Source organism: Pseudophryne corroboree, chromosome 8 (assembly GCF_028390025.1).
Source record: "Pseudophryne corroboree isolate aPseCor3 chromosome 8, aPseCor3.hap2, whole genome shotgun sequence".
In the NCBI taxonomy this organism is placed as follows: Eukaryota; Metazoa; Chordata; class Amphibia; order Anura; family Myobatrachidae; genus Pseudophryne; species Pseudophryne corroboree.
The window spans coordinates 330,914,282-330,927,663 of record NC_086451.1 but is presented as its reverse complement, the minus strand read 5'-3'; the positions used below and the strand labels follow the sequence as shown (position 1 = coordinate 330,927,663).

Genomic DNA, 13,382 nt, shown 5'->3' with positions numbered 1-13,382 from the left:
ATCGAATTTATTCGTGGGGACGAATGATAAACCGTGGTTAAGGACTTGTGTTTCCAATTTGGTGAGGACCCGGTCTGAGAGATTGTATACCATATTTACTTCTTGGTGTTTTTGGAGCCTTTTGTTTTGTTGTCCCCTGCGGGTGGGCGCCCTCTGGTTTTTGTGCCTGCCGCTGCGGCAGGCTTTTCCCCTAAAGGGGGCTCCTGAGGAGTAGTAGGGGCTTCAGAATCAGCCAGGGCAAAGTCGCTGTCGCTGTTTGAAGTCACACTTTTGCACTTTTCCAGCCCGATTCACCCATCCTCTGCGACCCCGACATTCGCGTCAACCATAAGCATCCAGGACAAGCACGGCGCGTCAGGTTGCCATGGTGACGCGAGGGTCCGTGACGCACAGGAACATCACGTGAACACGGCGCACATACGTCATCACACCCGGGACGGAAGCACCACGCTCCTCCGGCCGTTGCTGTTCTTCCCACTCGTGGGTCTCCTTCACTATAAAGGTAACTGTTTTATGTTTTCTTATCACTCTGTATTTTGGCTCACCTAGACAAAGGGGCTTGCGCGCCCCGAAACGTTGGAACACCCAGCCTGCATTATGGAATAAAAAGCACCAGCACTTTATCTTCATTTGGCTTTGTCAGTCTCTGAGTGCCGCTGTTTGCTATACAGCTCTTTACCTGCATCAATATTTCCAGAAGGCACCTGAGCAGTTTGTTCCTCATTGTGGAGAGTGCCGATCCGACACCAGCTGCTATATATATATATATATATATATAAAATCTACCGCTCATCACTACTATGAACCCATTATAATAAATTTTTTATTAAGTTGGTGGCACAGTGGAGATTGGTGGGGCAGTGGGTGAAAAGAACTACATTGGTGGGGCAGTGGGAGAAAATTAATTGGTAGGGCAGTGGGAGATGCTGGGTGTGCAGCTCCTATCAGTGGCTCAGCTAGAATTGAGCTGCTGTCGGGGAGGGAGCCGCTGCCGTGGAGAGGGGTGCTGCCGCGGAGGAGGAGCAATGTTTACATTGTGAACATCGCTCATTGCGGCTCCGTACACACATACTGTGATGAGCGGTGTCACAAGTGACATTGCTCACATTGAGCATGCTGCACCTCCAACCTGCAATCAATGATCGTGAGTGCGCGCATCATTGATTGCTAGGACCATACACACTAAATGATGTGAACGATTTATTGTTCACAATCGTCGGTATCTGCCATATCGGTCATAATACTCGTCTAGTGTGTATGGCCCTTTACTGTAGTAGCTGCCATTTAAATGGTACTCCATCTTGGCTAAGGATGACTTTTTCCTGGGCTCACTGCTTCTTTCCTTCCTTCCTTCCTTCCTTCCTTCCTTCCTTCCTTCCTTCCTTCCTTCCTTCCTTCCTTCCTTCCTTCCTTTTTCTTCTTCTTTTTTGTTTTTGTATGTTCGAGGTTCTCTTTCAGATCTTTGGTTCTGACCACTGCGTTAAGTGAAAAAAGATGAAAAAAAAGACTTAATGATGGCTGGACCTTTTTTTTTGTCTTCCCTTTTTGTAATTGGTTAATACAGTGGACCTTTTTTATATTTTTATTTAAATTTGTGCTTTTGGACATTCTGCTGTGTTTACCTCATATACAGATACTGTGCTTTGCTGTGACTGTAATGATTGCATATCCATTTTAATCTCTACCAATTATTGTATACTAGCTGAAGTGCCAGGCATTGCCTGGGTTTCAATTTTCAAGTTATTAAGTTATCAATGAGTTGGATGTAACTGTCAACATTTTAAAAATAATTAGCAGCTTAGCAGCTCTTCCAACACACCAATGAGGTGGCTGCTCAGTGTCGTTTTTGTTTTTGGGGTGTCGCCAGCAGCCCTAATCCCCAGATTTCCTTTCTGACACTTATCTTAGTTTATTTATGGTTATTTCTATCAACGAGAGGTCAGACCAGGACACTAACATCCCAAAAACCTAGCCAGCTTCCAACTAGACCACCTCATGTTGATTTCATCCCAATTGATGCAAGTATGTGGAAAAACCAGGCCAGGGTCCAACTAGACCACCTCACGTTGAAGTCATCCCAATTGATGCAGGTGTGTGGGGTGTGGTTTGGAGACACCATCCCTGCTGGTAGCTATTGATGAACATCTATGGGAAGGACCTATAAGATGGTGGTGATGAGGAAGGAAGGGATGAAGGGGAAGGTGGGAGGGATATTGAGGGGGTGGTAGTGTTTGTGATATTTTTGGCGGTGTTACAAGCTTATCTGTGGGAACAAGAAAATCAGAAAACATTTTTAGTAATTTTTTCCATGTCTAACCTTTACTGTATTTTTTTCCCCTTCTCACTCTCCCTTTGTTCCAATCCGCATACCCCCATTCCTGTGTGCGCTGACAACCTCCACATTGTGTATCTATCAAGGAGGCAGGACACCTCCCAGTCTTGCTGCACCGAATCCTTTCCCCACCCCTCTCCCTACATACCCCCATATACCCATGTATGAGTGAGTGCAGTCCCCATCTTTAAACTAACAATTTAACCTTTACTGTATAAAAGCGAATATATCACAGTGGTATACATTGATAAATAGGCAAAAGCATAATCTAAAACATTTTCATTGATGTTTGGGTTTTTCTCCCTTTAGTAATTTGACTGAATAGTATAATGTAGGTCCTGTATTTAATTATTGTTACCTTGTTCAAACTCAGCAGCCCATTCAATGTTTATTGCCTCTTGCCTTTCTCTGTGTGTTATGCAACTGCAAAAATAAGAAGAAAGGGTCAATTAGAGCTCATACACAACTAGCAGGAAACGTTAGCAGAATTGACAGTAAGTCACCAGGTCTTGTATGATGTCAGATAGCAGTATAACACGGTACAAAGTATCACATGGCAGATTGTATTACATTACAGCAACAGAGGCAGTAGATAGATAGATAGATAGATAGATAGATAGATAGATAGATAGATAGATAGATAGATAGAATGATTCCCATGAAATCAGGCTGCATCACTCGGATCTTTTTCAAGGTGAGTTTCACCTTGACAAAGGGGCGAGAGTGCCCCCAAAACGTTGTATGGTTAATATGAGCATTGTTTAATACACTTCGTTGTTTAAAAAGATCTGAGTGCCGCAGACTGATTTCCTGGGAAAATCTCTAGCTAACTACACCTGAGGACACCGGAGCCAATTGCAACGCAGCGGAGAGAGTGCCGGTCCATGTACTATATATATATATATATATATATATATAAATATATATATATATATTTATATATATATTTATTTGGAGCAGAGTACGGAAAGGGGGGACATGATAGGAACTTTCAAATATATCAAGGGTTTTAACAAGGTACAGGAAAGAAACATTCTTGAAAGGGAGAGAAGTATCAGAACACAAGGACATGCACTGAAAATGATGGGTGGTAGGCTCAGGATAATTTAAGGAAAAATTGCTTCACAGAATGGGTAGTGGGAAAGTGGAATAGCCTCTCATCAGAGGTGGTACAGGATAAGACAATAGAGCAATTTAAACATGCTTGGGATAGGCATATGAATATCCTTACAAAAAGCTAAGGATCAAATAGAGTTTAAATTTCCTAAAGGTTTAACAAAAATGGCAGATGACATGGGCCAAATGGTTCTTATCTGTCATCAAATTCTATGTTTCGATTTAACCTTCTAGTACATTGTTGATCACTAGTGGCAGCAAGTTAGACTTAGGAAGCCAATACCACTTAATTATTTAAATTACGGGATTGAAAAATTCTCAATACTAGAATTCCCGGGGTACTCGGGATTGAGTTGATCAATGAAAATAGTCCCCCCGCTCTACAGGAAAAAAAAGCTTTCATAGAACCTGCCAGCCTAGCCTCCACCCCCGGCCTACACTGAGAAGAACCTGTGTTTGACCTGAGGTGTGACATTGTTACACTTGTTGACCGTCATCTCAGAAGAACAACAGCAGCAGCACAGACACAGTCATTTGCAATGACTTCTGCAGTGCAGGACAGGGCAGGCTGCAGCAAGCATAGGCACGCGCTATCCATTTACACAGTTTGTCCCATCAAGGGGCGCCAAACTCTATATTTGTTTACCAAGAAAATTAAGCTTGGGCCGAACGCTGGTCATGTGATTCTACTACTGCCACCACCCATCTATCATGTTCCTACTATGGCCCCAACCCAGGTGTGTCTTCATTTCTACACCTATCATACCCTGCTTTAATGCATCCCTATTAATAATAACTCCCCTCTATAATCCTGTGTTTTATCCATGATTTTTTGGGAATCGGAAGAAAATTTTTGTGTTCTTGCTATATTAGTAGCATGAGTTTTTGCATTGCCTTCTTCTGGATCAACACAATTATATCTTAAGCCAGTGTTTCTCAAACTTTTTTGAATCACAGAGCGATAGAGAATCAGATTTTTTTTCACGGCACCCCTAGGACAAAAGTTTCTTATTGAGAATTTAGAAGAATTATTAAAGTAAGTAAATTGTATTTATATGTCATACTTAGGTCCAACTGTGTGGTGAGGGACAAGATTTGCTTGAATTTGTCCACATATTTTATGATTCGTTTCAAAGCCACAAACACTGGTATTGCCTATTACATTGACCATAAATAGTTTGAATTGGTCCTGGACCACCAACCTGAGGAAACCTGTAAGGGTTCCACTGTCTTAAGCACAATCCAAACTTGCTCAAATAAAAGTGCGAAAGATAAAAACAGGCAGCTGCTTCAAATTACCAAAAGTAGACAAATGCTCAAGTCTGATTAAAGTTTTTTTCCTGAATATTATTATTAGCCTTTACTTTATATATTGCTAATATATTGTGCAGCATGGACTCTAGCACCTTGGAGAATAAGCGCTATATAAATAAAATTATTATTATTATTATTATTATTATTAATAATAATAATAATAATAATAATAATAATCATTACGTATAGATAATATTATTCATACTAACAGAGGGGGTAATTCCGAGTTCATCGCAGCAGGAAATGTGTTAGCAGTCGGGCAACACCATGTGCACTGCAGGGGGGGGGGGGGGGGCAGATATAAAATGTGCAGAGAGAGTTAGATTTGGGGTGTGTTCAATCTGAAATCTAAATTGCAGTGTAAAAATACTGTAAAGTAGCCAGTATTTACCCTGCACAGAAACAATATAACCCACCCAAATCTAACTCTCTCTGCAAATGTTATACCGCTGCCACCCCCGCAGTGCACATGGTTTTGCCCAACTGCTAACAAATCTGCTGCTGTGATCAACTCTGAATTTACCCCCAGAGTTTTTACTGTGCAGCAAGAAACTGCATTTACAGTGTCATCTGCTGATGTAGCTATGTTTATTTACCCTGTACTTGTCCTATACTGTCATCAACTGTAAGTTGCTGTTTTCCTGTTTGATTATTTATGTACTCTGTAATTGGGCGCTGCGGAACCCTTGTGGCGCCATATAAAGGATAATAATAATAATAATAATAATAATAATATAGGGTGTATAATCCCCAGGTGTATCTCACACATCACACAGTAAAGTATATAGGGTGTATAATCCCCAGGTGTATCTCACACATCGCTCAGTACAGATTACAGGATGTATAATCACCAGGTGTATAACACACATCGCACAGTACAGTATATAGGGTATATAATCCCCAGGTGTATCTCACACATCGCTCAGTACAGTATACAGGGTGTATAATCACCAGGTGTATCACAAATAGTGATGTGCACCGGACATTTTTCGGGTTTTGTGTTTTGGTTTTGGATTCGGTTCCGCGGCCGTGTTTTGGATTCGTATGCGTTTTGGCAAAACCTCCCAGAAATTTTTTTGTCGGATTCGGGTGTGTTTTGGATTCGGGTGTTTTTTACAAAAAACCCTCAAAAACAGCTTAAATCATAGAATTTGGGGGTCATTTTGATCCCATAGTATTATTAACCTCAATAACCATAATTTTCACTCATTTCCAGTCTATTCTGAACACCTCACACCTCACAATATTATTTTTAGTCCTAAAATTTGCACCGAGGTCGTTGGATGACTAAGCTAAGCAACCCAAGTGGCTGACACAAACACCTGGCCCATCTAGGAGTGGCACTGCAGTGTCAGACAGCATGGTCGATTTAAAAAATAGTCCCCAAACAGCACATGATGCAAAGAAAAAAAGAGGTGCACTGTGGTTGCTGGATGGCTAAGCTAAGCGACACAAGTGGCCGACACAAACACCTGGCCCATCTAGGAGTGGCACTGCAGTGTCAGGCAGGATGGCACTTCAAAAAAAATAGTCCCCAAACAGCACATGATGCAAAGAAAAATGAAAGAAAAAAGAGGTGCAAGATGGAATTGTCCTTGGGCCCTCCCACCCACCCTTATGTTGTATAAACAGGACATGCACACTTTAACAAACCCATCATTTCAGCGACAGGGTCTGCCACACAACTGTGACTGTAATGACTGGTTGGTTTGTGCCCCCACCAAAAAAGAAGCAATCAATCTCTCCTTGCACAAACTGGCTCTACAGAGGCAAGATGTCCACCTCCTCCTCATCGTCCGATTCCTCACCCCTTTCACTGTGTACATCCCCCTTCTCACAGATTATTAATTCGTCCCCACTGGAATCCACCATCTCAGGTCCCTGTGTACTTTCTGGAGGCAATTGCTGGTGAATGTCTCCACGGAGGAATTGATTTTAATTCATTTTGATGAACATCATCTTCTCCACATTTTCTGGAAGTAACCTCGTACGCCGATTGCTGACAAGGTGAGCGGCTGCACTAAACACTCTTTCGGAGTACACACTGGAGGGTGGGCAACTTAGGTAAAATAAAGCCAGTTTCTGCAAGGGCCTCCAAATTGCCTCTTTTTCCTGCCAGTATACGTACGGACTGTCTGACGTGCCTACTTGGATGCGGTCACTCATATAATCCTCCACCATTCTTTCAATGGTGAGAGAATCATATGCAGTGACAGTAGACGACATGTCAGTAATCGTTGGCAGGTCCTTCAGTCCGGACCAGATGTCAGCACTCGCTCCAGACTGCCCTGCATCACCGCCAGCGGGTGGGCTCGGAATTCTTAGCCTTTTCCTCGCACCCCCAGTTGCGGGAAAATGTGAAGGAGCAGCTGTTGACGGGTCACGTTCCACTTGACTTGACAATTTTCTCACCAGCAGGTCTTTGAACCTCTGCAGACTTGTGTCTGCCGGAAAGGGAGATACAACGTAGGTTTTAAATCTAGGATCCAGCACGGTGGCCAAAATGTAGTGCTCTGATTTCAACAGATTGACCACCCGTGAATCCTGGTTAAGCGAATTAAGGGCTCCATCCACAAGTCCCACATGCCTAGCGGAATCGCTCTGTTTTAGCTCCTCCTTCAATGTCTCCAGCTTCTTCTGCAAAAGCCTGATGAGGGGAATGACCTGACTCAGGCTGGCAGTGTCTGAACTGACTTCACGTGTGGCAAGTTCAAAGGGTTGCAGAACCTTGCACAACGTTGAAATCATTCTCCACTGCGCTTGAGTCAGGTGCATTCCCCCTCCTTTGCCTATATCGTAGGCAGATGTATAGGCTTGAATGGCCTTTTGCTGCTCCTCCATCCTCTGAAGCATATAGAGGGTTGAATTCCACCTCGTTACCACCTCTTGCTTCAGATGATGGCAGGGCAGGTTCAGGACTGTTTGCTGGTGCTCCAGTCTTCGGAACGCGGTGGCTGAATACCGAAAGTGGCCCGCAATTCTTCGGGCCACCGACAGCATCTCTTGCACGCCCCTGTCGTTTTTTAAATAATTCTGCACCACCAAATTCAATGCATGTGCAAAACATGGGACGTGCTGGAATTTGCCCAGATGTAATGCACGCACAATATTGCTGGCGTTGTCCGATGTCACAAATCCCCAGGAGAGTCCATTTGGGGTAAGCCATTCTGCGATGATGTTCCTCAGTTTCCGTAAGAGGTTGTCAGCTGTGTGCCTCTTCTGGAAAGCGGTGATACAAAGCGTAGCCTTCCTAGGAACGAGTTGGCGTTTGCAAGATGCTGCTACTGGTGCCGCCGCTGCTGTTCTTGCTGCGGGAGGCAATACATCTACCCAGTGGGCTGTCACAGTCATATAGTCCTGAGTCTGCCCTGCTCCACTTGTCCACATGTCCGTGGTTAAGTGGACATTGGGTACAACTGCATTTTTTAGGACACTGGCGACTCTTTTTCTGAGGTCTGTGTACATTTTCGGTATCGCCAGCCTAGAGAAATGGAACCTAGATGGTATTTGGTACCGGGTGTCAGGTCCGGGTGTTTTTGTGAATCCGTTAACCTGGAACCAACCTCAGGTGTAGGTGCTGGGGTATGAAGAAAACAGGGAGGACGAAGGAAGTTCCGTTTCATATATTTATTAAAGTAACAATTCGGTAAGGAGTTAAATGACTAGTTGTTAATCATCATTATACTGAAGTATTGCAGGAATGACAGAAATAATATGCAAGAGAAAACTCAGAAATAAATAAAAGAAATGTTCATGGAAACATATGCAAAAACAAGCTGAAGAATAAATGTTGAATTGTCCAAATATAAACAGGCTTTGATGCTGAACTGCAGATTGTGTTTAACTGGTTAATGCAGACATGGAGAATTAACTGTAAGAATTTGCAATGGAGTTTTAAGAGTTAACTGAGAGACTGTGAAGAATTATCCTTGTAATGACAACATAGAAAAAGTACTGAATTGGGTTACTTGCGGGTTCCGGAGATCACTGTGAAACTGTAGTAGATGGCAAGGTGATGAATGGGTTAAATGCAGAGTTGAACAAACGAACAGCTGAGGGAATTGGAATCCTCCAGACTTTGTATGATAGGCAGACAGACAGGGTAACCTCATGCAGGACACTGGGAATCCAAGTATTTCCAATAGGTGTGCAATTGACTGATAGCACAATGGAGAGCCGGTAGATCTTTGGCAGTGAAGGCTGCAAAACGGACCTCTGGGAACGGAGGCGATATCTGGACCACGGGAATCACACAGGAATGCACGGAGAGAGTTCAGAGCTAGAGCACAGCTTTGATACAACAAAGCACTGACCCAGAGTGACATAATCCCAGCCTACTTAAAGGCAGCACAAGCACGGGATTGGCTTACACCTGCCCACAGGTGTTTTCACAAGTGCTCAGTATTAGCTATTTGGTCTCCAACATGGCCACCTCCTATACAGCAGACACACCGCAGTGCCTTAGGCCATTTGGTCCCCGCACTCACAGTTCCCAGACTCTGCATTACCTGTGCCATTGATCACGCCGTGTCCCCACACGGGCGCACAGCACCGCGAGCAACCGCACTGGCAACGGATGAACCCCAGAACCCGCAAAGGTGAGAGACCGGTTCGTGACAGTACCCCCTCTTCTACGGGTGGTCTCCGAACACCTTTGAACCTTGTCAGGATTTTTGGAGAAGTATTTCTGTACCAGTCTTGGAGCATGAACATCTTCAGAGAAAACCCAGGATCTCTCCTCCGGGCCGTAACCCTTCCAGTCGACCAGAAACTGTAAACGTCCATATCGGGAACGTGAGTCCACAATCTCTTTAACTTCAAATTCCTCATTCTGCAAAGAGTGAACTTTAGGAGATTTGGACTGGGTAGTACGGAACTTATTGAGAATCAAAGGCTTCAGTAAAGATGTATGAAAGGCGTTAGGAATTCTCAAAGACGGTGGCAGCTTGACTTTGTATGACACAGGGTTGAGTACCTTTACAATGGGAAATGGACCAATAAACCTGGGAGCAAATTTCTTAGAAGGAACTTTGAACTTGAGATTGCGCGTAGAAATCCAAACTTGGTCTCCCACTTTGTAATTCGGTACAGCTTTACGCTTTCTATCTGCAAAAGATTTATAACGAGCGGAAGTTTTGACCAAGGACTTACGTACACAACTCCAGATGCTAGATAGACGTTGAAGCTCTTGATCTGCCGCTAGGACCTCTAGGGCTGGCAATGGATGAAACTCTGGCACACGAGGATGAAAGCCGAAGTTAATATAAAAGGGCGTAGATTCTGAAGATGAATGGAAGAGATTATTATGAGCAAATTCTGCCAATGGAAGGTAGTCAACCCAGTCATCCTGTGAGGACGATATATATAGCCGGAGAAATGTTTCAAGGTCTTGGTTGACTCTCTCAGTTTGTCCATCTGTCTGAGGATGATATGCAGAAGAAAAGTTCAACTTGACATTTAAAGATGAACAAAGCGACCTCCAAAACTTGGCCACAAACTGTGTTCCCCGATCAGAAACAATTTCTCGAGGAAGGCCATGCAACTTGAAGATTTCAGAGATGAACAATCTGGCTAGTAAAGGGGCTGATGGTAACCCAGTTAATGGAATGAAATGTGCCATTTTCGAAAATCGATCCACTATCACCCAAATGGTATTTCGCCCTTTTAATGGAGGTAGATCGGTCACGAAATCCATTGAGATATGAGTCCATGGTTGTTTGGGTATGGATAGTGGATGCAACAAACCTGGTGGAGAACTTCTTGGACTCTTATGTTGGGCACATTTAGGACATGCTGCTATAAACTCTTGGACATCGGCTTTGAGACGTGGCCACCAATAAGACTGTTGAATAAACTTGAGAGTCTTTAGAACCCCAGGATGACCCATGAAGGAAGAGGAGTGAGCCCAGGTAAGCAGCCGTTTTCGAAGACTTGTGGCGACAAAGGTCTTGCCAGGCGGAGGAACTGGAGAGGTTCGAGTCATTAAAAAGGACCTAGGATTCACAATGGCTTGATTCGTGGTAGCATCATTTAATTCAGAAGAAGCAAAGGACCGGGAAAGGGCATCTGCCTTTTTGTTCTGAGACCCTGGACGATAGGTGAGTTTGAAATCAAATCGTGAGAAGAAAAGCGCCCATCGAGCTTGTCGTGGATTCAAACACTGAGCTGACTGCAGATACAGAAGATTCTTATGATCAGTATAAACTGTAATGCGATGTTGAGCTCCTTCTAGAAGGTATCTCCACTCCTCAAATGCCAACTTGATGGCAAGTAACTCTTGCTCACCGATTGCATAATTACGTTCTGCCGGGAGGAACTTACGGGAGAAATATCCGCAGGGATGGACCTTTTTATCTTCAAAGACTTGTGACAACACAGCTCCTACTGCTTCTGTAGATGCATCCACCTCTAGTAGAAAGGGACGATTCAGATCAGGCTGTCGAAGAATGGGGGCTGACACAAAGGCTTGCTTTAAATCAGAGAAGGCTTTGATTGCTTCTGAAGACCAGTTCGTAGGATTTGCTCCCTTACGAGTTAGGGCTGTGATGGGAGCAGCTAACGTAGAATAATTCTTAATGAATCTCCTATAGAAATTAGCAAAGCCGAGAAATCGCTGAATCCCCTTGAGAGTTGTAGGAGTGGACCAATCTCGGATAGCTTGTACCTTACCGGGATCCATACATAGCTCTGATCCAGAAATGATGTAACCAAGGAACGGTATGGAAGATACTTCAAAAGTGCACTTCTCTAACTTACAATAAAGTTGATTTTTCCTCAGACGTGTCAGTACCTCTTTAACTTGGTGACGGCGAGACTTTATATCCCTAGAGAATATTAGGATATCATCCAGGTACACTACTAGACACTTGTAGAGAAGATCACGAAAAAGTTCATTCACATAGCTTTGAAAAACTGCAGGTGCATTACAAAGACCGAAAGGCATTACAAGGTATTCGTAATGCCCATCCCGGGTATTAAAAGCAGTTTTCCACTCGTCCCCTTCTCGGATGCGGATTAAATTGTAGGCCCCTCGGAGATCCAGTTTTGTAAACACAGTAGCTCCTTTTACCCGGTCAAATAATTCTGGAATTAAGGGTAATGGATACTTGTTTTTCACAGTGATCTCATTGAGTCCACGGTAATCTATGCATGGTCGTAACCCACCGTCCTTCTTCTTAACGAAAAAGAATCCGGCTCCTGCAGGTGAAGAAGATGGTCTGATAAATCCTTTGGTTAGATTTTCTTGTATATAATCAGACATAGCTTGCGTCTCTGGGATGGATAGCGGATAAATTCGTCCCCTAGGAGGTGTTTTACCCGGAACCAGGACAATTGGGCAGTCCCATTCGCGATGAGGAGGTAGAGAGTCTGCTGCTTGTTTACTGAAAACATCCGCAAAGGATTGATACACCGGAGGTAGGTCGGGAAGGCTGATTGACCGGAGAGGTACAATTGAGGCTAAACAGTCCTTGGTACAAGATTTACCCCATGAAAGGACTTCCATGGTTTGCCAATTAAGTTGAGGGTTATGTTTCTGCAGCCAAGGTAAACCAAGTATCACATCTTGAGAGGCTTTGGGAATCACGTAGAAGGAGAGGTATTCGGAATGGAGCACACCAACTTTCATCTTGAGACATACGGTTCGATGAGTAATTATACCATCTGGAATTCGACTTCCATCCACTGCTGTAACGGCAACTGCTGCTTCCAGAGGCATGGTTTGAACTTTAGACCGCATGACAAAGGCTGAGGAGATGAAGTTCTCGGCTGCCCCAGAATCTAGGAGAGCTGAAACTTTCACTGTAGAACTTGGAACTTCTAATTGAATAGACAAAGTCGGCTCTTCCCCAGAACGTGATTCTAGAGTAACTCCTAGCTTAACCTCTCTTGAATAAGCTAGGAGCGAGAGTTTCCCGGTCGGAGTTTGCAGAATTTAACTAAGTGTTCAGAGGACCCACAGTACATGCAGAGGTTACCCTGTCGACGACGAAGTCGTTCCTCTTCTGTGAGGCGAGAGCGCCCAATCTGCATAGGTTCGTCTGTCGTTACCGGAGACTGTGATGAAGAATCTTGTCGAGGCCTAGGATGATAACGTGGACTGGATCACTCTGCCCTGGATATCTCTAAACATCGCTCCCTGTAGCGTAGGTCAAGTTTGTTACAGAGAGAAATCAATTCATCCAGTTTAGTTGGCACATCCCGGATAGTTAAATCGTCCTTGATTCTCTCAGAAAGTCCATTCCAAAACGCGGCGATCAGGGCCTCCTCATTCCAGTTTAACTCTGAAGACAACGTGCGAAACTGAACAATATATTGATTGACAGGACGTAAACCTTGACGTAGACGGAGAATCTCCAAAGATGCTGAGGTGGTCCTGCCGGGTTCGTCAAAGATTCTCCGGAAAGAAGATACAAACTCTTTGTAATTAGAGAGGATAGGATCACCTCTCTCCCATAATGGTGATGCCCACTCCAGAGCCTGACCGGAGAGGAGGGCAATAATATATGCGACCTTAGAACGAGCTGATGGGAAACTGGCGGACATCAGTTCGAACTGGATCTCGCATTGATTCAGGAATCCCCTGCAAAGTTTTGGAGTTCCGTCAAACTTACTCGGAGAG

General features: G+C 44.0%; 1 long non-coding RNA gene across 2 annotated transcripts in view; it reads right to left on the bottom strand.

Annotated features, from left to right (window-relative positions):
• Nucleotides 1-841: 841 nt before the first annotated feature.
• The window catches only part of LOC134947763 (uncharacterized), a 33,531-nt gene continuing 20,990 nt past the window's right edge, over nucleotides 842-13,382 (bottom strand). The window contains exons 2-3 of one of the 2 annotated variants that reach the window (XR_010182757.1): nucleotides 2,691-2,755; nucleotides 842-1,475 (exon numbers count right to left, since the gene is read on the bottom strand). This is a non-coding gene — a long non-coding RNA (uncharacterized LOC134947763). Of the gene's footprint in view, nucleotides 1,476-2,043; nucleotides 2,264-2,690; nucleotides 2,756-13,382 lie in introns of those variants that run through there. The other variant, XR_010182756.1, reaches the window with a different exon arrangement.